General features: G+C 36.3%; 1 long non-coding RNA gene across 1 annotated transcript; it reads left to right on the forward strand.

The window, feature by feature from the left end:
* Window positions 1–680: 680 nt before the first annotated feature.
* LOC136826664 (uncharacterized) lies at window positions 681–22,117 on the forward strand. Its single transcript, XR_010849681.1, has 5 exons — window positions 681–798; window positions 6,118–6,994; window positions 12,425–12,535; window positions 13,524–15,744; window positions 16,938–22,117. It is a non-coding gene; the product is annotated as an uncharacterized lncRNA (long non-coding RNA).
* The last annotated feature ends 418 nt before the right edge of the window (window positions 22,118–22,535 follow it).

Here is a 22,535-nt window from a genome sequence, read left to right on the forward strand (position 1 = left end):
TTAGCATCTTGGTGGTATTGACGTTGTTATGCTGTTATAATACATGGTCCCGTTGCAATCTTGGTCTGTGTCTGTGATCATGTTTTTGTAAGGTTAAGGTGGCCTTGTGCCAGTACACAGAGTTTCCCTCATGTGTGCAGCCCGTAAAGTATAAAAGCTCACCCAGTCTCCTGTACAGTGACAATCACGACCTATAGTTATCTCTCTCTCTCTCTCTCTCTCAGATTATAATTATATATATATATATATATATATATATATATATATATATATATATATATATATATATATATATATATATATATATATATATATATATGCATATATTATGTATATATATATATATGTGTGTGTATGTATATATATATATATATATATATATATATATATATATATATATATATATATATATATATATATATATATATATATATATATATGTATATATATATAGATATATATACTGTATATAGGTTAAATTCTCATGAGTATACTTACATGTTCATAAGCTAATCATATACATGTTAGGTATCGAAGGAGATTGGTCCCCATAGAAATATTTTCTGAAAATCGGTCTTCATTCCACCAGCCAATGGGAGATCGTTTACGATGACGCTTTGCCAAAAACCTAAGCTTTCAATCAATGAAAGAGGTTGACAGAAACGTTGTGCACGGTGGAGGCCTCTGATTGGCCAAAGCGATTCCTATTCTGACGTCGGAAACCTCAGTGTAGTTCTAAAAACGAAGGTGGAAGGACAGCTTTATAAACAAGAGCTTAGGGAATGTAGGAAAAGACTGGTAAGAACAAAGCATTTAAACTTAGTTTCCTTTACATCTTGATTGCGTGGGCTCTGGAGGTTTGAATAACCATTGGTAATCTAGAAAATGTCCGTCGAAAGAAATATTGTGGCCATGGAATTTAGAACCTTGGAACTTTTCTAAAGATTTCTCGAGACTGGTGAGTCCTTTGAAATTGAAAGGCTGTTATATACGGTTTTCAAACTCGAATTTCCAAATTTCTTTAAAAATTCTGAGGCTTGTGAACATATTTTATGGTTCAAGGTCCATGGTAGAACTTTAATCGGAAGTATACTAAGGTGCTGCAGGGTGTAAGACGCCTGGTGTGGACACCTGGGCTCTTTAAACCAATACAGACGATCTCTGACAGTCCTTTTCGGCCACAGGTAATGTGGCAAAGAGCTAACTATCTCGATTTATTGTGTTATGAATCTCTAAGTTAAAAAGTATAATAATTGCAGTTTATAATTATTATCTGAGAGAAAAAAAAGAGATTCAAGTGATGGAGTCCGGATAGCAAGGCTTGAGATGGCACGGCCCTTAAATGTCGTCCTCCGTGTCTTTAAAACAACGAAAAATTAAGGTTTATTTACCGTTTATCAGTTTATGCAACTTTGGTAATTATGAGCTAAGTACTAGCTCAACCAGTATCACCAATCCGTAACTTAACTCATCTATCAATCTGTAATTAAGGCGTCTAAAGTGACTAGACTAATCTGCGGAATAATCATCACGAATTTGCAAGGTACTGCGTAAATTAGGGGAACAACCGTGATCACACTTAAATTGCTTAGACCTACTGGACGCTGAGCTGGGGCTTTTAGTGGAACCCACTTTTTATTTCTTTATCACTGAAGGGTATGGCTATTAATCTAGGTTCGGGACAGTTTTAACTGATTAGTTTGAGGTTTTGTAGTAACATTATGGCGCTTTTCATGGCCATCAAAGACTCAAAAGGGCACTTATAGTTTGTGTTGATTTTTGCACCATTTTCTCGGTGGGTAGGATCGACGGATGCGGATGAAAGGCATCTAACGTGCACCAGCCCTCGCGTTCAACGCACGTTTTTTGCATTCGTCCAGCACGGACTCTTTTATCAGAAATGAAGAGGAAGTTTTCCCTTTAGTCTTCACTAGCCGGTTGCAAGTTTGACAGCTTGAAGTCTCAGCCACGCCCACCCGTTATTTCATTAGCCGGGGAGTTGACGAAAAAATCCGGGATTCCCGCAATTAGGTTAGGATTTATGTAACGTTCGTCTCTCTCTCTGTCTCTTAGTTAAAACCTCTGAGACTTTCAAAGGACTTTTTATGTTGTCAAAAGTTTAAACGTCGTTTTGACACAATTTATGGGCTTGTGTGCATTTCTGTTTCATTTCGTGCTTCCATTCATTATTTCTAAAATCTCTGACATTAATCAACGGAAGTCCAACTGCCCACAAAGTTCGCCGCCTTAGTTTCGAAGTGACTCGACAGGTAACCGGAAGTGCTTGGCTCTGGCCCAGCCGGGCAGGTGAGTTAGTCACTGTCTTGCTCGAGGCGAGGTGAAAGTACAAGTGTTAATGCCTAAATTTCTTCGAAGCTTTCGAAAATCCTACTTATTTCTTGTAATTTGCATCGCAGATGTTTCTGGGTAACAACGGTCTTTGGTTTTTATGTTGTCAGGATGTCGGCGGTATCACGGTGGGATAATTACTGAGGGTACTCGTGGCAAATAAAGGTTAATGTAACTTTTACGTCTTATCTTTGTCATATATTAGGTTTGTAAGTATGTTGATTAGAATATTATTGTACAAAGCCGTCTACCAGGAAAAAAGGATATATTCAATAAATAAGGGTAGTTTTAAAGGAATATCCACCGTTTGTGTTGGCGGTATAGATGAAAATTGCATTTTTTAGGGATCATCACATTAACTTGTGGTCCACGTGTGCCTGCAAGGTGGGTGAATTCCTGAGAACGTGGGAAAACAAACCGTTTTTGTTAATCAGAGATTACGAAGAAGTTAGGAGGAGCGACAATAATACTTAGCGAAATTGTTACAATTTTATAACTGTCTCTAAAATTTACGTGCATTTAGTGACTTCGTACTTTTAATATTTGGTAAGAATTTGATAGTACTGATATCAGTTATTTACAAGGAATATTCTGGAATTTTAAACCTAACAGCAAGTTTGATTGTGTCCAAGTAATGAAATATAATTGTTGAAATCGGTCATTAAACCCTTGCATTTAGGGCTCTAGCAGTCGAAGGTAAATTGAATAAGTAATCCTCCGTCTGGGATGATGTGATGTAATCGACTGAATCTTGCATCTGTGCTATGAACTGAAGCTCCTGCGGTAACTGATATTATTAAGCAAGAACTCTCTCGATTTCTCGACAGTTCAAAATGACAACATCGTGACTGCTGGCGCCATCAGAGGTTTTATATATAGTTTTTGGTAATGAGCTTTCAGAAACATTTTGCTTTTATTATTGCATCAAAACTTTTATCAAGAAAAACTCTTAAGTATTTTTGCTATGCATGGTTAAAAAGGAAGGTCCATTGCTTCTGTTGATAGTACAAATGTAAATTGTTTAAGTATCGTTATGATACACCATGGTACAGGTGAATTACTGTTATTGTGCGTATGCCAAGGGGCGGGGGTGGGGGCCCGTTGTCATAGAAGAATGTATGAAAATTCAAGTGTTTTATTAATCTACGGCGATTCACAGGTGTTCCTATTTTACAACCAACTTCGAAATTGGGAAATATAGGCTCTTTATTATTATTTTACTCTCTCTCTCTCTCTCTCTCTCTCTCTCTCTCTCTCTCTCTCTCTCTCTCCCAAGACTGGAAGATGCAAAATATACCGGAAGATGCGTTAGCAATTCTCTGGTAGACATCAAAGGTGCCTCACACTGAGGGACCTGGGGCATCCCGAACGAACTGTAAGGTCTGTAAGGGGTCTCTCTCTCTCTCTCTCTCTCTCTCTCTCTCTCTCTCTCTCTCTCTCTCTCTCTCTCTCTCTCTCTTTTACGGGAATTACTGTAATTTTGCGGACTGGATTTCTTATACGTAGTCGGTGGGTTAAAATGCTAGTTTTTGGCTGAAATAGGATGTTTTGAATGGAAACATCTGCCAGTGTTAAATCTTAGTGGTTTCATTGTATCAGTCAAAAACTGTGTAGTTCATCGTGCTGTATTTCGTAAAAGATTACAGCTGGAGTTTTGGCGTAAGCTGACTGCTCATAAGGCCTTTAAAAGTCTGGCATTCAGTGGAATTTTTGCGTTAGCATTAAGGACGCGGGATAACACAGTGTGGGTAATCGTTTATGCATCGTTAGCCAGACACTCCCATCATTTTTAGGCTCGTTTACGGAAGCCGAAGCTTGAAAAACTTGTGTCCACAAATACAAAAGATTGTATTATCTATTCGAAAGCTCACGGGTCAGAGGAATAATAGGGTCATTGTTCACAAAACCACACGGAGAGCATTCCAGCATTAATTTAATCCTTTCTTCTCATTACGTCTCAGTCGTAAATGCAGACTAGTTAATACCTTCCTATTACTTGCATTCCATACAGAACTCTGACTTTTCTCAGTCTTAGTTATTTCGTTTACTGGTGAGGAACTGTACTTCGAATATGTTTACAGTGACCGTCAGTAACTCTAGCGTGGTGTGTGTTGTGCGAGCCTTTCCTGTTGTTACCTGTAGGCGTACTTATCTGTCACCATACCACAGGAGGCGGTATGAAGACGGAAAGGGACGTACGCATTAATTTGTCTGTAAAAAATCTTGCATGCAGACATTTGAAGAATCGTAAGGGCGCTCCTCAATGGTGGTCTAATCTACACTGTCTCAACTCTCAGACAACAAGAAAGTCAAGATTGAACGAGCCAGAGTTCTAGTAAACGTAGCCTGTAATTAGAATACCAGATCCTGAGCTATGGGCTATGATAAAATATCTGACATGCTGGAAGAAACACTTTCGTTATTTTGACTAAGATGAGAATGTAAACTGACTTGAGAAAGGAATAGGTGCTATAAAATGAGGGCATGTAGATGTAGAATAGCCATTCAGTACAAGTGCAGAGCGACTCTCGCTAGCGTTTTTAATTCAGTTACAGACCCGAGTCCTGCCAAGGATTCTGTTACTGGAGTAACACATTATTTCAGCCCAAGCAAAGCATATATTATAGGTAGTGGAATTCAAGATATAGGATGGCTGGCAAATAGATAACACAACATTTCTGAGGAAACGCAGTATTTTTAACAAAGTGCTTGGGTCTGTTCTGCTCAGTTTAGGCACATATACCACAGCTGAATCGAGGTGATATACTTTACGAGGTTATTGGATGGTTAATCAAGTCATGGGATGTGTTAGAGGAGGTAATGTCCTTGTAGGGAAGGTTTGGTCACACATTTGTCTTGAAACTTGAAGTGCTTTCTAGCATGTATCATGTGTGCTGTAAAGATGTTTTCCATTTTTAAATGATTGGGCTAACGTTAAATGCTTTTTTTATTCTTTAAAATGACTGGAACGTGGACTGAAATCTAATTGAACTTGTTACCAAAAATTTTTTTATAGTTTTGGAGTCAAAAGTAGTTTAGTATTCAGGTTGGCGGCTCATTAGTTTTGATAAAATTCCATCCAGCGTTGGCTGACAAGACAAGAATCTATTTCAGTATTGGTTACGAATAAATTCTGATAAAAAAAAGAACTCGTATATCTTTTGAGTCGCGAGTGAGGTCTCCCGGCTTTTGAGCATATTCAGTTTGCATCACAAGAGAAAGGTGGGCGGGGTGGGGTGCCGTTGGTCGGGGGAGGCTGGCTTTGACTGCCAAGGCAAAGGCAATACCTTAAGAAAATGTTAAAGATTAGTTGAGTAAATGTATGGTCATTAACGTTGGTTTATTATTTGAATGTGAAATTTTGTACACAGTTTAATTTCATTTTATGAAGTAGTCGAAATAAACGCTGCTAGATTTTGGCGGACTGAATTTAAAAATGCCTTTAAAAGCATTTTCAGAAGGAAATGGCACAAAAAAGAACTTGTCTGTCTTACTGTCCTTTTTAGAATGGGTAAATAGCGTTTAATAGCAGAAATTGGTAACAGAATAACTAAACAGTTACACTAGGAATTATTTAATGTATTAAAACATTTGTGATGCTTTGTTACACGATGCCAGTCATGTGTTTTGAAGAGAAATTTAATGGTTTTCATTTCCTCAAAGCTATGTAACTTTAGGAATTATAATGGTACAATTCTTTTGTAACCTTATTAGTATCGAACGTTTTCCCCTAATAAGTAATTAATGTAGATATTTTTTTGTTTATAGGGGTGGTTTCACTTAAAGGGCTACGGCCTTTTCGAATTAAGTCGTTCCGTATATCCATAAAGAAACTTCCATACAACTCACGTATTTGTCGATAGGTCAGTCAGGTCATTCGATTACTGAATAAAACAGAAAAAACGTAATAGATCTGATTATTGACGCTAATCCTGGTAGAGAATTTAATTATCTAGTAAACCCAGTCCCTTAAGAGAGAGAGAGAACTAAGAAATGTCCCTCAGTAAAGCGAAATCTGGTACGTGGTCTATTATTGCAAATGCGTTGTTTTGAAATAATCAGTGTTAGTGAGAATTCATCTATGGAATAAGCATCGTCGTCAGTCCATCTTTGAGAACCTTTGGCTTATTGTACTATTTAGAATTTGTTTTTATGGTAAATTAGTATCGCGAACTCATTAAGTACGGTATATTAAATATATTCTTGGCAATTTAGATTTGCGAAATCAACACGGTAGGTTAAGAGCAATTATATTGGAATGACGAAGTTGTTGAGTAATAAAAACAATAAGAAAATTAACAATTAATTTATGAGAGTTGCAAAACGAACTATATATCTGAATTAGTTGATATAGTTGAAAGAGATAAATGTTTGTATATATCAGTTAATTTCCTATAGATATAAAGCAAATATGACAGTTTGATGATAAAACTCTTAAATATTTGAAGAAATCAGTTTTAGTGGTGAAACTGTTTGTATGGTAACGAACTGGGTTTTATGGATATACTGAAACGACTAATGTTTGAACCAAAACAACGGAGATGGAGGAACCAGGAACCACTTAAACATCAACATATGTAAACTGACGTTGAGGCAGATTGCTGTTCAGCCTTCATGACGGGACAGAAGTCGACAGTTGAACTCGGTAAGGTTTTTGCTTGATTTGATAATCCTTAAAAAAATATCCATTAATCTGTCAATAACTCAAGGTTCGATACGAATGCAGTTTAGTAAAATATGCTTAAATCGTTTTTCCATAATCACTGACGTTACAAAGTTTTACATATGGTTCGTATATAAATGTATGAACCTTATGATTGGAATAGACTAATAAATTTACGCAGGCCTGAAGTCTAAACTTTTCACCAGAAGTGTAATCTTGAATATATACTGTAATTACAGGGTCAGGGGCATGCTTGTAAACCTAGTTCCATTCAAGCTCTAAGTCAGATTTCACGCTGAATTGTAGGTTTGGCGTACTAGATATATTTTTTACAGATTAATGCATCCTATGCCTCTGATTTGTTTAAAAATACGTTTATGAAAGTGAGGTAGGTAAAGTGCTATCAAGTGAAGTGCTCTCAGTAGGAAATCAACAGGTTTCTGAAGGCAAATTATGTTGTTCCTTGTGAAGGTGTCCTTTCTGCCATTCGTTGCCTGATAGACCAGAGGTATAGAGACCATAGTTACTAAAGACTCCTAGCATCTCGTTGTTGACACAGTCTCTCAATACCTTCTGCTCTCTCTCAGTATCCATCATATTGGCTAAAGGTTAGAGATACCATACTGATTTACCCTCAACCTAACACCCTTTATTACACAGTGATCGGAAGTCAGTTAAATAAGTGTTCCTCCGTTTGGGAGGATGTGATTTAATCGAGTGAATCCCGTATCTTTGCTGTGATTTGAAGTTCCTGTGATAGCTAACATTATTAATGAAGAATTTCCTTTATTCTGTTGCAATTTAAAATGACAACACAGTGTTTGTGTTATATGATCTTTTACTTCTTGTTAGTAGTAATGAGCACTGAGGTAAATTTGGCAGTTATTATTGCAGTACAACAATGAACGTGAAAAATGATGTGGAACTTTACAATAGATCGTTAAACAGAAATGGCCATTACTTATATTTTTACGTGTATTAAACAGGAATGGCCATTACTAATATTTTCACGTGTAAGTTCGGTAAGGTGAGCAGAATACAGTACCCCTCAAAAAGGTGTTCCCATTGACAGTCGCCTGCGAATAAGAATGGTTTTTAGAGAGAATTTTATCATATGATGGTTGCTTATAAGGCCTATTTGTTCTTGAATAGTTTATGCATGATTCTTTATCATATGAGGTTGGTTTTTAGAGAGAATTTTATCTTATGATAATTGCTTATAAGGCCTATTTGTTCTTAAATAGTTTATGCATAGTTAACCAGTATTTTTAACTATTTTCTAAGCTGGCTTGATTGCTTGGCAGTCAAAACTTGAGAGACATTTATGACCCTGAATACGAAGGACTGTAAGTCTTACAGTTTGAGATAATTAGTTTCTTATTGAAGAAATGGGCTGGTAGCAGAAAACAATCAGGGTTTCAATTTTCAAAAGTACTGAGATGTGTTAGCGAAGTATCTCGGATAATTAATGAACCTTAGTTGGTGCCCTGCCATTACTTTAGTTCGTTATACAATGCTGATTTTCGCTAGCCTTAATCATTTTGCTTATAAATGAGTAACTGCAGTTGTGACATGTTGAGCACATATTTTTTTATTAAGGCGAGATTGTAAGTTTAAATCCGAAAAAAACAAAAATCGTGAACTGGGGCTTTTTGAGTTACATACATTTTTATTTCAGCCATATTCCCAAGTACTTCTGTTGACAAAAGGCACAACTTTTCCTGATTACGGAAGTCATTATGGATATTAGATCAGTTCTTAATCGAAGTAAATCCTATTGATTGTGGGACTCACGGTGAAGGATTGTTGGCAAATGCTCGCGCGCGCGCACCATTTTGAGCATAACGCATGAATTCTGAACGGAGTTCGCCGACATATTCCGCTCAGTTCAGGTAAATAGGATCAAAGTAATATATCGTTAGAGGTTGTTAGATGGTTAATAGGGTAGTGATACTGCATTTCACGTCTTATGTGAGATATTTGATAAGGTAATGGTACAGCTTTTCACATTTTAAAAGGAGGGGTGGAAGCTGAATATGAAATTTTAATTTGCTATATTTAACGACAAAAAAGGGTTTCGTTATTGAATTATCTCTTTACTGAAAACTTGAGTTAGGTCGATGATGACACAGTGAGGTTTGAACGTAGCCCATGGGGACAGGAACTTGTATTAGCCTATTTTGACTACAAAAATTTTTGTGGGACATCAGCTAAGATAGTGTTGGGATCCGTACTTTTGGGAGGTTTTTTCAGAAATTATCAGGATCTAGATGGCTATTAGTTGTCTTAAACTGGTTATTAGTTTAGTCGGAAAATAAATCTTCGTAAATCGACATAGGCCTAATACCAAGGCCTTTGTCTTTCGTAAAAGTACAGATAATGATCACTGTCGCCAGTGGTACGCCATGAATAAGTTTCTGTATTCAAACGTATTCAAAAGTAACTGATCTCTTGGGTAAGTTTGTTCATTAGAGTTTGTGAATAAATAATATTAGTTTTCCAGAACTTTAAGAATTTAGAGGGGGTGGAGGGGCACTTGCATGATTTGAATTTTAATTTGAAAAACGCTTTGGTATAGGCGACGAGTTTTGACGTTTGTGTAGTTAGAAATTGTCATCAGTAGCTGGAGAAACTGATGAGTGTTGAAAATTACAAATATTATCAATTTTAGAAAGTACTTAAATTGTATGTGGCCTTGTGTTTGTACATTTCTTGGCCAGAACTAGTCTGTCAAGTTTAGATCAGAGGAAGGGGAACTATCGTTGTTGAAACTGTTCGTTTTCATCCCGGTCCCGATTGTCCAGGTAAAGGAAAACCTAAAACTTTATGAAAACGGCAATGATTTGCTGAGCGAATGTTTATTATCATAGGGATGTTCCTTGAATGTGAAATGTTCTACGCAGGATCCCTTCATTACATTAGGTAGCTGAAATAAACCCTGCTAAATATTGACAAATTGGATATTAATGATTTTAGATATAATGAAGGAAATGTCACTGCCTACCTTTCTTGTAGAATTTGTCAATTTGTTACAGATTCTGGACCGTTAAATAAATTCAAGATCGTACCTAATACCAGAGGACGGTAACAATGATTATTGTCCAGTGTCATGGCGAAACATTTTGAGCCAGTACTTAATAAGAGCTCAGTTCTTAAATATGAAAAACTACAGTCGGTGATTTTCATCGCCGCATAACTGTGTAACATAAGGAACTATATAGTCCTGTTTCTCTTCAATGTCTCTTCATCCTTAACTATTATTTGTATCGAGCTTTTTTCCCTAATAAGTAATTAATGTAGAAAATATTATTTTACACACAGTGGCTCGCTTCAAGGTCCACAGTCATTTCGATCCAAGTCGTTTTAATACATCCATGAAGACACTTCGATACAACTCAAGATCTTGCGACAGTTCAGTCAATCCATTAAGTTATTGAACAGAACAGAAAAAAAACGTACTATCTTGATATTACGCCGCGTGTAACGAAGCATTTCTCTTCCTCTTCAGAACGTTAAATTCATATATAGTATTTACTAAACCAGTAAACTCAATCTTTTGACAGAGAGAGAGAGAGAGAGAGAGAGAGAGAGAGAGAGAGAGAGAGAGAGAGAGAGAGAGAGAGATGAGAAATGATCCGTAATAAAACGGAATTTGCTACGTGGTCTATTATTACAAATGAATTTTGAAATAATTAGGTTTAGGGCGACTTTCAACTTCGGAGTAAATGCTGTCGTTAGCCAGTTTTTAGGAACCATTTGCCTCAGCGTGTTATTTAGTACTTTTAGTAAATCAGTATCGCAAAATCAGTATATTAAGGAAATTTCGATTAGTGAAATCAACACGGTAGGTTAAATTATTATTATTAGAATTATTAGCAGAATTAAAATTAATCAAGTATGAATATTAATAAGTAAAAACTTCTGCGTCTGGCTTATTTGTAAAACGTACATGATATCTGAATTATGTAGTTTGATTTATTTGGGGATAAGTGTGTCACTGTTCCGGACAAGTGCCTATAATTTAGTGACGATCTTGATAAAAAAAATCGCAAATGTTTGGAGAAATTCGTTTTAATTCTAAAATTGCTTGAATGGAAATGAACTAGGTTGTATCAAATTGACTTTCTGGATGTACTGAAACGACTTCAGTTTATATCAAAACGACATCGAGGAGGAAGAACCAGGAGCTGAAGTAATTAGGAAAACTGATGTCTGGGGTTGAGAGCAAATAGGACAGGAGTAAGACACTGAAATTGGTAAGTAAAATTTATATTTATTGTGTTAGATAATCTTTAAACAAACATTCATCTGTCGATAACTCAGAAGTGGATACGAGAGCAAACATGTTTGCATTTAGTAAAATAATGCACGGCCCATTCTTGCCTTAAGCACTGACATTACAAGTTTTATATAAAGTTCTTATATAAATGTGCGAACCTTGAGATAGGAATAGGTCAATAAAATTTCCCCGGGATTGAGGTTTGAAATTTTCCCTAGAGGTGTCATGTTGAAATTATGAACACGTGACTAGGGTTGGGAACTGCATTGTTTAAAATAATTTCTTGAACAAATAGTCTGTACAAAAGTATTGTATTGACTGTAAGACAGTCGACTCCAGTTAACATTTGCACAACGACTCCAGTTAACATTTGCACAGAATAATATTCTGATAAACCCGATTCCACTCATCTTCTGATTCGATATTGAATGTTGGAGTTGTATTGAATGTAAGTGATGTAGATATTCGGCCTATACGGCTTGTTTGTTCACAGTACTCGTCTAAAATTAATAGAATCTCCACTAGTTTATGGAGGTATTGAATAGTTGTTCCTCGTGAAGGTGTCCTTACTGACGTTCGTTGCCTGATAAACCAGGCGTGGAGCCCTCGCATACTAAAAGGCTCCCTTCATCACAAAAACTTAATGCTCTCCCTCCGTATGCATGTTGTCCAAAGGGCATATACCATATTAATTCACCTTCAGTACTTTTGTTGTATCCTAAAATTACCTCCCTCCCCCATTACTACACAGCCGTCAGCAAAGTTCATTTTTTTTTTTCAATGACACCACTTCCTGAACTAATCCAACTTTGCTATTTTATTCTGTGCTATTTTTTGCTTCGCACGTGTACTGTACTGTGCACCCAGCAAACCTCACTCCTCCACCAAATGCAGCTTAATTATAAAACAAAGCTGAGTCTTAAACAGACTTTCATAATTAAGCATAGTGGTGCTCCTGAGTGCCCCCTAAACGACAGGCACTTATGTCTAGGTCTATCAGTTCACTTCATAGACCTACTGCATTGCTTGTCAAGATTTTTAGCTTACAAATACTACAGTAGGCGTGGTCCCTTTGTTAGGGTTAGGATTAAATTCAGCTAACACTGGACTAATGATGAATCTCTGTTTCTTAGGTCTTCCTCCGGGCGTTTAACCTGACTGGTCACGTCTAATCCACAACAAAGCAGCTTCGATTTTTGAGTTTCTAACAACAGTAACATCATGAGGCCTGTTACTCCTGAATGGTAAAATTGTATATTACATTTTTTTTACTGAATCAGTGCTAAAGAAGCATAAGGCTTAACCTGGAATGTATCAGAAAGTAACTGCTGTCTATATAAGCGGATATTTTTTGTTCACTGGTCTAGTTGTAGTGATTTGGATGATAATGTCTCCATGATAAAACTCAGAGATTGCACAAGACAATGCAGTGATCTGTTGCATGAATCCGCCAAGCTTTCATGGATGAGCTGGGAATAGTTTGTTCTTTGATTTTACAACACTTGAGCTGATTACTGGTTTTCTCACATTAATCGAATGAAAAATATAGCGCTTAATATTTGATTTGTGGGTCTAATGACTAATTATGAAAGAATTAATGCAATAACCTATGTCTTATTTTTTTTTATTTTTACTTTTATTCTAAAATTTCTATTTTCATTACTTGTATTTTGGATAAAATACAATCTATTGCGAAGCAGTTGACGAATAGGCATGCAAAAATGCAATATGTGGCCATGCGCTTGCAACAGAGCAGTGTTTTGTTGGAGAACTGGAAACGTCTATGTTACTCTTATGTACAGTTCATAAGAATCTAATTTGTTTCAAAGCTTTTAGTCATAAGATTTTGCATAACACTACAATATAGTAATTGTATTTAGAACTATATGTGATTAACCCTTTCAATAAGTGTAACAGTGTACTCAAAAGTCATTTGCTCAGAATGCTGTGTTGTGAAAGGAGGTAATTTTCTTGGATTTGTAGCAGTGAGCTAAGCCCTTACAAATAACATTGCAGTCTGCCTCTTCTAGCATGCAATTAACGTTTGTTAATTTTAGAATATACTTTTACAAGAATTTTTCTCAATTTTAGTCAGTGTCACATATCATACATGTCAGGAGGTGTATATGGAAATTATATCTTGATCAACTCATTAAGGGAAGGTTTAGACTACAATTCATTATTTCATATTCAGACAAATTTTGTTTTCTAGAGATATTTTTTCCTTTGCAGGTTCATTGGTATTTTCATGGTCCATAAGGCGACAGAAGACGATTTACTTCTCATGAAGATTTAAAGAACATAATGCTACAAGATTGAAGAATTCAGAGCAAGAAGACAGTAACTAAAGTTATTCCTGCTGGGAAAGAATGAAAAACATACAAGGATAGGACAGCGAATAACCTAATTTATGATAAAGAAAATGACAGTCATATACAAAAAAAATTATACCAAGAAAGACATGGCAAATTACCATTGTAATCACACATAAATGAGACCCATAGAAATCAGATGTGTCAGGCTTTCAAGCGCTAAGTAAGAGCGCCTCAACGAGGATCATGTCAGGTGCATACACCCACAAGAGCCGAAGCAGCCTTTGCCAAGGCTTGTCTGGCTGGCATCTGCATGGCCCACTTTGGGAGACATGCTCCTGTTGCAAATCACCTAATAAGTAGAGAAATTATCAGTCAGTCTCAACAAGGTGTACTTTCCCCTCTGTTGTGTGCAGATCTATTTCCCTGTCCGTATGGTTGCTAGATAGTTGGCAGGAATACTAGGAGTCTTGTTAATCCAATCATGAATGTTATTTAGCCACCTTACAGAGTCGAGAATCCTCCTCTCATTGTGTACGTACCTTTTGCCTGCACAATAGCATCTCCTGGATTCACAACACCTCAAAGATGGGTACGTGACTTTGCTGTGCTAGGGGTACACCCAAGACATTGGGCAAACTGCAGTCGAGTCTCAGTCCTGGGAACCCCTGTTTCAAATTTGGTCACCACACACCCAGTGCCAAAAGACCTCCAACACCTAGCCCACCCAACATACCCTATCCCCCACCATCGAGCAGAGCAAACCCCACAGGAGTAGATGAGTATTGGTGTTATGGGTAGGGACCCTTCACTAGTGTAATGCAACTTCTCACAGTCACTGGCTGGTGAAAGCAAGCTATTGGTTGAATATACCAAACAGACTCCATGCTTCATTGTCTCATAAGAGTCCCGTAGGATGGCCACTATTCCCGGAGGTTTATAAATCCACAAAAAGCAGAGGGCCTTGGGATCCCAGACCATTAGCCACAGATGGACTTTCCAAAACCTGTAGAACCCAGGTTTGGGATGGACAAGCATGCACCTCATGCCATCACCTGACTGGCTTGTCAGCCTTCTCCGCACAAGAATGACAATCGCCACTGCTATGGATCTCACCTGTGGATTGGGCCCAGTGCAAGGTAGCACCAGTATAATAATGAATGCATCCTTGTGACATGCAACAGTAAGACCCAGGGTAGCATAAGCAATTAGTAGAGCTGGCACGCCATTATTCTGTTTGTAAGCTAATACTTTAGCTGGGGAAATAACTAATAGGCCTAAACCACAGTTCCTCTAGACAAGCAAACACTCCTTGTCCCTGACTGGAGGTGTGCTAAGCTGCTGTGTCCATGAATGAAGATGTTCCAAGCTGCAAGTGCCTAGGCCTTGCCAGATACTAAATAATACAATTGTCCAAAAGTAATTAGAGTGTTAGAAAGACCACAAATTGAGACTATAATTGGAACTGAAACTTGTATATATCATTGACCATTTGCCACAGAAAAAAAGAGGCTAAAGTAAACAAGATTATAGAAATCGTTTTACATAAGAATACTGTTTTTAAGACAGCCAGTGAGAACTAGATTATTAACACGCCAGATGCTCAACATTTTGACCTATATGATACTAGCATTTAAGTAACAACACCTCAAGAATGAAAAATTATTGAGGTGTTACCGGCTACCCTTGCATTGTATCATGTCAAGAACAAAAATGAAAAGATGACATAGGAGTTTGTAATCTCCCGAAGCTACTAGAAGATATAAGGCAGAAAATTTATGGAAATATTTATGAATCCACCTTTAATAAACTGCTTTCGGGTATGTCTACAAATAAGGTCATGTAAGAATGAGAATTAGTGGACCGAGGTTGCAATCAAGATCTTAGAAAAGTTAATGTTTTAAGCATGATCCACCAGAGTATTAAGTTGCCGCAATAGCTATGGAGATATAAAAACATTGAGATACCGAAGAGCGCAATGATGCAGGAGACGTCGATCTTCAACAAAGCAATACACGAAAACTGGCCAGAGGACCTGTTTGACGAGCCAAATGAGGGCTAAAAAAAGTGTTCCCATTTAGCAAGAAGGGGGTTAGAAGTCAGACCACTGGCTTATGCCATCAAAACCTGGATTACCAAAGGTGGGTCATGAAGTATTCAAGAATTTAGAATAATGTTTTAGCATTTTAAGGGAATGTGTTCAGATAGAGTATAGTACTTAAAGTTCCTAGTTATTCGACGAATAAGTAGAGAATTAGGAAACTACAGTAAACCCTGAGTAAAAGCACCTAAAAAAAAATAAAGGTGGTATCTATTATACAGGTTCCACGTTCACAGAATTTCTGCAAGAGCCGAAAGGAAAGTAGACTTTGAAGGTATTCAAAAGAGAATTTGAATTTAGGTGTGTAATGTTCAAAGAGTACGAATTAACATTACATCAGTTGCTAATTTGAAGAGTTGTTTCATTTGTAAAGTTTTTGGGTATTCCCAGTCGTAGGTACACTCAGTCATTTGGTTAGAAATTCAAAATTCTCCTTCCTAAGGGTCGTGAGTTCGTGGGCATTACAATCTCATTTCAGATCGTGTAGGTTTTCTGAAATATTTAACAGGTGAATGCATTTCTTTTTTTCTAGACAACTTATGAAAGGTGGGATTTTTACCTTGAATCAAGATGCAAAAAATACTCAGACTAAATTATTCATTTAAGGAACTACAGTGGGAAATAAGTTTATTTAGCTATACTTGTATGAAGTTGTGATCAGCTGCCAGGTTCGGACACGTGAAAACCACCGTGACTTTAGAGAACTCATTTTTAAAAATCCAGCGGAACTACATGTAATGTAGATTGCAGCTAGCCTTTACAAGTAGAACTAACGAGTTTAATTAAAAAAACCTAAGAACTTGTTAAGTCATAGCCTCCTAAAGAAGGATGGCTTAAGGTACATGAATCGCCTTGCATGTATTTTGTACAACTTCAAGAAGCCATCCAGCTGAGCAATATGACTTTGAGAATGAGTAATGCTAACTAAGAATTAGACAAAGAAGCCTTAATCTTCAGTAAAATTTGCTTTGCAGTCCAATTTTAAGTTAATATTTATTGTATCTGTGACCAAATAAAGTTACATTTCATAGAGATGTCCTTAATAAAAGACTACAGACGTTCGTACAGGGTTGCTGTTGAGACTTTGTCCTGATTGTGCCCCTTTTAGCAAAAGGGGACAATGTGTACTATGTTTGGGGCCTGGTTATAGCATCTATATTTTATATTGCTATGTTGTAAACCAAAAGATATAAGCGTGATAAGTTGTCATTACCTTCTTGCTCATCTCTTCAGGGAACTGTCTATGCCTGCAAATATAAACTGGACAAGTTTGCAAGGACTGAGGTCTCGCCTTGAAGTTCAAGAGGCGACTACAGTTTGAAGAATTGTCAGATTTGTACACGAGTCACACCTTGGAATTCAAGAGGCGAATACCAATTATGAATTACCAAATATGTACAGTGAGCCAAAATGTGGAAAACATGGCTATATTAACATAAATGCTGGAAAGCATCATATTTTCATAGAGAGATATTACAATCTGAACTCTTTTGACTTTTAAAAGTTAGATATGGTTAAAGTTAAAGTATTGTTGACGTGTTCTATCAGGGTTGTAATAGTGCCTGTCGACCCAAAACTAAGTCAAACCCAGCTTTCCTTAATATAATTTCTGAATAGGAACTGCAGGAGTCACTTTTACATGAGGTAGTCCACTGTGATTTAGGATATATTATTTATTTTCCATTTGAATTTCTCTATCAGTCATAAATTAGCTCAGTGTTTCGGCTTATATTTTTTCTTTATCACCTTTAGCAATGGCTATGTGGTAGCTTTCCCCCGTGATTTTTTCTGCCATTTTTAACAATAGTCATGTGGTAGTTTTGCTTCGTGATACATAGGTTTTTCTACATAAGATTTCTGTTTCATATGACAAGTACTTCAGTACGTTTGTGGATAAAAAATGTTTTCTTACCAGTAAAATTAGCTGTCACCTCAGAATTGTTTAGTGTGCCTAGGTTTCTGTATATTTTTATTAACTGTTTAACATCAAGTAGTTTACATGTTACAGGATATATGGTTTTGTGTTTATTTGAATTAGTAATGGTTTAATATCGGTTACAAGTAGTTCAGTGTATCCGGATACATAAGTAATTTTCAAATTCATATTAGGTATGTGGCAAGCTTCAGGGTAATTTCTTCTTTACATAAGATTCACAAGTTTGTAATAGGCTATATCAGTACGTTTCAGGATAAATTCTCTCTCTCTCTCTCTCTCTCTCTCTCTCTCTCTCTCTCTCCTTAAATATCTCATGAGTTTAATACATCTATGTTTAAAGACACAAAGTTTTCACGTGAACTTGTAAGCAGTGTTAACATCAGCTACTAAGGAGCGTAGTACATTTCAGGATACATATTTTTTTTTTTACTTGTAATTTTCATCACTAGTTTACTATCATCTATCACGGAGTTAAGGATGTTTCAGGCTACATGATATTAATCATAATTTTCTCATCAGTGTAATATTAGCCATTAGGTGGGCACGGCTACATTTTAGCTGTTTTATATCGAAAAGTCGCATATGTTTAAGGATAGTTTTTTCATCAACTTAGTTTTGATTTGCGGTATCCAGTAGGTCATTGTTCAATGCACACTTGCCTGAGTACGAAGGTTACGTGAGATTATAATAGTAGGTTATGCCTATCAATTTCAGTAACTTTTCTGGAGTTCAATATTTATCAGTAACAATAAGTTCATTAGCTAGAGTGAATAGGTATTGCTGATATTATAGAATATCTTCGCTTTGGTCAGTATAGTTAGGAATAGTTGTGTGGAGTAAAACCTGTGAGGTATTAACCTTGATAGAATAGGTAATGCTTTCAGCTTAAGCACCAATAATTTCTGTTATTTTTCCTCAACGAATCCTATAGATATTTTTAAACTAGCTTCCCTCATAGTAAGCTTCTCGTGTACTCCTTGTAGCCTTCATCCATAGTTTGCATCTTTATTGATATATATCTAGGTTCCTTTAAGGTTAGTTTAGTAGTAGATTTGTGGTCTTGCGTAACTGGAATATTATGTAGGTGTTTATATACTTTAAAACTTAGGTTACTGGATGGCTATATTTAATACGGGAGAACTATCATAGCCCTTAGCATTGAAGCATTTGAATTGTTAAGAAAGGAGGGAAATTTCAGAATTTAATTTATTAGTTATATCTCAAATTTGGTGTCATAAAGGATTTGTCGCTCTTTTCAAGCGATTAAACAAAACTGAATTTTGTACAAAGGTTGCCATGAAAATAATGCTTCTTGCTTGACATTAGTTGAAACTTAATATTGTAACTAATGGAGAGTATCTTATCAAGAAGATTATTTTCATGTTATCTCTACATATTTCAAGACACGGTGGCATGTGAAATGTGATGGATTTAATAAGTAAACTCATATTCTAAGCATTATTTTAAAGGGAATGTGGAACTATCAACAATGGTAAATTAGGTAATTGATAGTCATATTGGTGCGTTAATTGAGGAGAATTGGGATTTTTATGAAAATTAAATTTTAGTTAGATGAATATTAAGTAAACTCGAATTTAAAGTGTTACTTTAAATGAGATTAGATATTGTTAACGGTGGTCTCTTAGGTATGTGAATAAATAAGCATTCTCAGTTATGAAAAGGGCTTAATCGTTTTAATGTCACCTTGATAGATAGACTTTGTGAAGATTAAAATCACCTGGAGAACTAGTCATGATATTTTCACTGGAGCACTGAATATTTTCCAGACCTTTACTGTGAAAGGGAAATTAATTTCCTAGTGGACTCCTTAGCTGTTAGGAGAGTTACTACTTAACTACTATTTTTAATCTTTTTTGCCTGAAAAGTGAGTTACACGTATCTTGTAAGCTTCTCGAAATGGGACTGATTTCCCATGAAATGTGTAAATCATATGAGGTAAGTTTGGGTTAAAGTAGTTAAAAAGCAAAGTGAAAGATACTTGAGGATAGGAAGTAAAGGGACGATATTTGGCAATCAAGGATTTTTGTTATGACTATACTTGCTCCAGAAATAGGTGTCAGGAATGAACTATTCACAGAAGAGTTCTTTCTCAGCTTTTGAACGAAATCAGTCCAGCAAATGTCTGTAGTTACAATTTAACAAGGTATGTTTTAGATCCGAGTGGCTTTGTTAACGTAAATAGTTCGAGAAATTCCCTTTTATTATTTTTGAGTTATAGTGTTTTGAAGATTTTAGAATTTCAAATGCAACAGTGTCTTGACATAAGGTGATTTTTTAGATTAAGGTATTAATCAGTATTTGTGTTTTTTGTGCTAATATTTCATGCAATTTCTATTGAGTGCAGTAATTTGATCACATTGAGATTCACTTAACTGTTAATGTTAAAATCTAACTTTAGATTGTGAATAATGAAAAAATTATTGTAATACCAAATTCTGTATTGATTTTTGTACATGGACTTCTATATTTCAGCTTTTTGCTCAGTTCTCACCAAGTCTTAGCCTTTATTTAGTTGGAAAACGTAATTAGTGCTTGTATTATATCTTGGCACAACAAAAAATCAAGAAAATTAAATCAATATACAATGTCCCTTTAATTATGATATAGTATCCCGTGTGGACATTGCACTCCAGGTCTCATGAACTCTGAATTTGGAGACACAGTGGCCTGGGTTCGCCGAAATCTGAAAGATATTAGCTACAGAAACCGGATATTTTTGTAAAATCATGTAGATAATTAAGATATTGTTCTTACTTCTTCCTCTCAACTTTCCATTCTGACTAGGCTTCCCTCTTAATGAACTGAAATCACACACTACAGATGCAATGGCATTTCTTCAGTCGCCTGTTAAAGCTGCTACATAGAAACACTTATAAATTTACAGCGCAACTTGGAAGCTCCAGAATTGCACTCGTTTTGCACTGTAGAAGCAGTTCTGGTCTCCTGAACACTTGGGAGCAAAAACCCTGCACGTCTCATGCTTTAATAAAGTCCATATGATTTTGCCATAGAGAGATTTCATTCTCTCTCTCTCTCTCTCTCTCTCTCTCTCTCTCTCTCTCTCTCTCTCTCTCTCTCTCTCTCTCTGTGTTTTACTGAAGCACTTCTACACATTTTGTGCTTTGCCAAAGTTCTCTGAAGAATCAATAAACATAACTTTCTTGGGCTGCCTTGTAACACCTCAAGTTTTAAAGCATCATTCTCTACTAGAGAATTCTATGGACATTTGACTTGCTTTACTGAACCCAAGTACACACACACACACAAACCAAGGTATTTTTGCCAATACTGTACTTCCAGACACAGGGATTAAGTACCTCACTCTTACAGTACTGTTTTCACATTTATTGTCTTACTCGAAACACACTTGAAATACACTCCTCACTCCTACTAACCATTTTCACACTTACATTCTTACTCTAAAACACACACTTAAACTACACACTAAGGAATTTTAGCCACTTCAAGACACAGGGATCAAATACCTCACTTACCATTTTTACGCTTAAATTCCTACTCTAAACACACACGTAAACTACACACTTAAAGGTATTCATTTGTACGTGATAATAGACATTTGTATCTTAGATTAGAAGAGTATGAAACCTGAGTAGAGCTTTGGATATATTATCCTTTGTCACTATATTATTAAGTTAATTCTAGAGTGTTTTGTCGTAAATTTGGAATAGTTCATGTTTTGCAATGTTGTTAGGTCAGGAATTTTACCTTATGTTGATATTTGTACAAGTGAGAACTAGAGCAGTGTCTGTCAAGATTAAACATTAACCTGTAAACCTGAACAGTTTTAAGAAAAGTAAGAATTTTTGCTCATCATTAAGAGACATAAGCTGAAGTACAGAAGCCCTCATGTTTATACTATAAACAGATATAAAAACTGGAAAGATTGTAGATACAAAAATGGAAAGAATTGAAAATAAAGGACTCCTTGGGGTCAGCATTGCAGTGCCCCGAAGGAGGGAATGCCCTCAGCAGGAGGTATACAGCCAGTCGGTTACCAACTTTGAAGTCGACCCAAAGGGCTGTTTTCTAAGCTGACAGGTGATTGGCCGAGATGGGAAAAGTCTCATATACTTCCCCTTGAGCTCTTCCAGATGTATTTTTCTATGCCACTAATGAGGAATGTTATATAGACCCTTTCAAATGTCAATGAGAACCTACAGTAAGTACAGAAGTTCAAGGTGGGTGTGGTCAAGTTACCACTGAGACAAACCTTTGCTTACGTTCGCTTTTAAGGCTGTGATTTCGTACATAGGCAAATGTTTGGTGGTCATGTAATGTCAAATGAAATGTGGCATGAAACCCCGTAGACTTTCATCACCAGAATTTCGTCTCTGAGAACAATGGCCAAAAAATTCCAAGTGCACTTCCTCTATGGACAACTTAGTAAGAAATCTACGTATTGTAAACATACATTGTGACAATCTGCTCTCCGTTTTCGTTGAGATTTCGAAACCGAAAGTGTTTCTATCACGTCTTCTTAACCAGAAAATGAGTCCATTAGCCAACCCTCATAGAAAACAAATCAGGAACAATAAGCAAAAGACACTTGAGATAAATACATCTAGAACGTAAGAGCCATCTCACACTGACTCTGTACTGGCAGAATTCTCGACTTGGAGCTGTAGAGGATAGTTTAGTACCTGTAATTATTAACTGATGCGACTATTTTATCCTCATTTCCAGAGATACTTATATAGAAAATTTACTTAATTCTTCTGAAGTCGGAGTTCCTAAAATAACTTAGCTCATTTTAAAGGCCTCACACAGCCTGTCAACCTGACATCTTCGACCAGTTTGACGTCAAACTTAATATCAAAATGCCAACACCAATGGCAAAATTGGAGTTTTGTCGT

This window comes from Macrobrachium rosenbergii, chromosome 41 (genome assembly GCF_040412425.1).
Source record: "Macrobrachium rosenbergii isolate ZJJX-2024 chromosome 41, ASM4041242v1, whole genome shotgun sequence".
Classification (NCBI taxonomy): Eukaryota; Metazoa; Arthropoda; class Malacostraca; order Decapoda; family Palaemonidae; genus Macrobrachium; species Macrobrachium rosenbergii.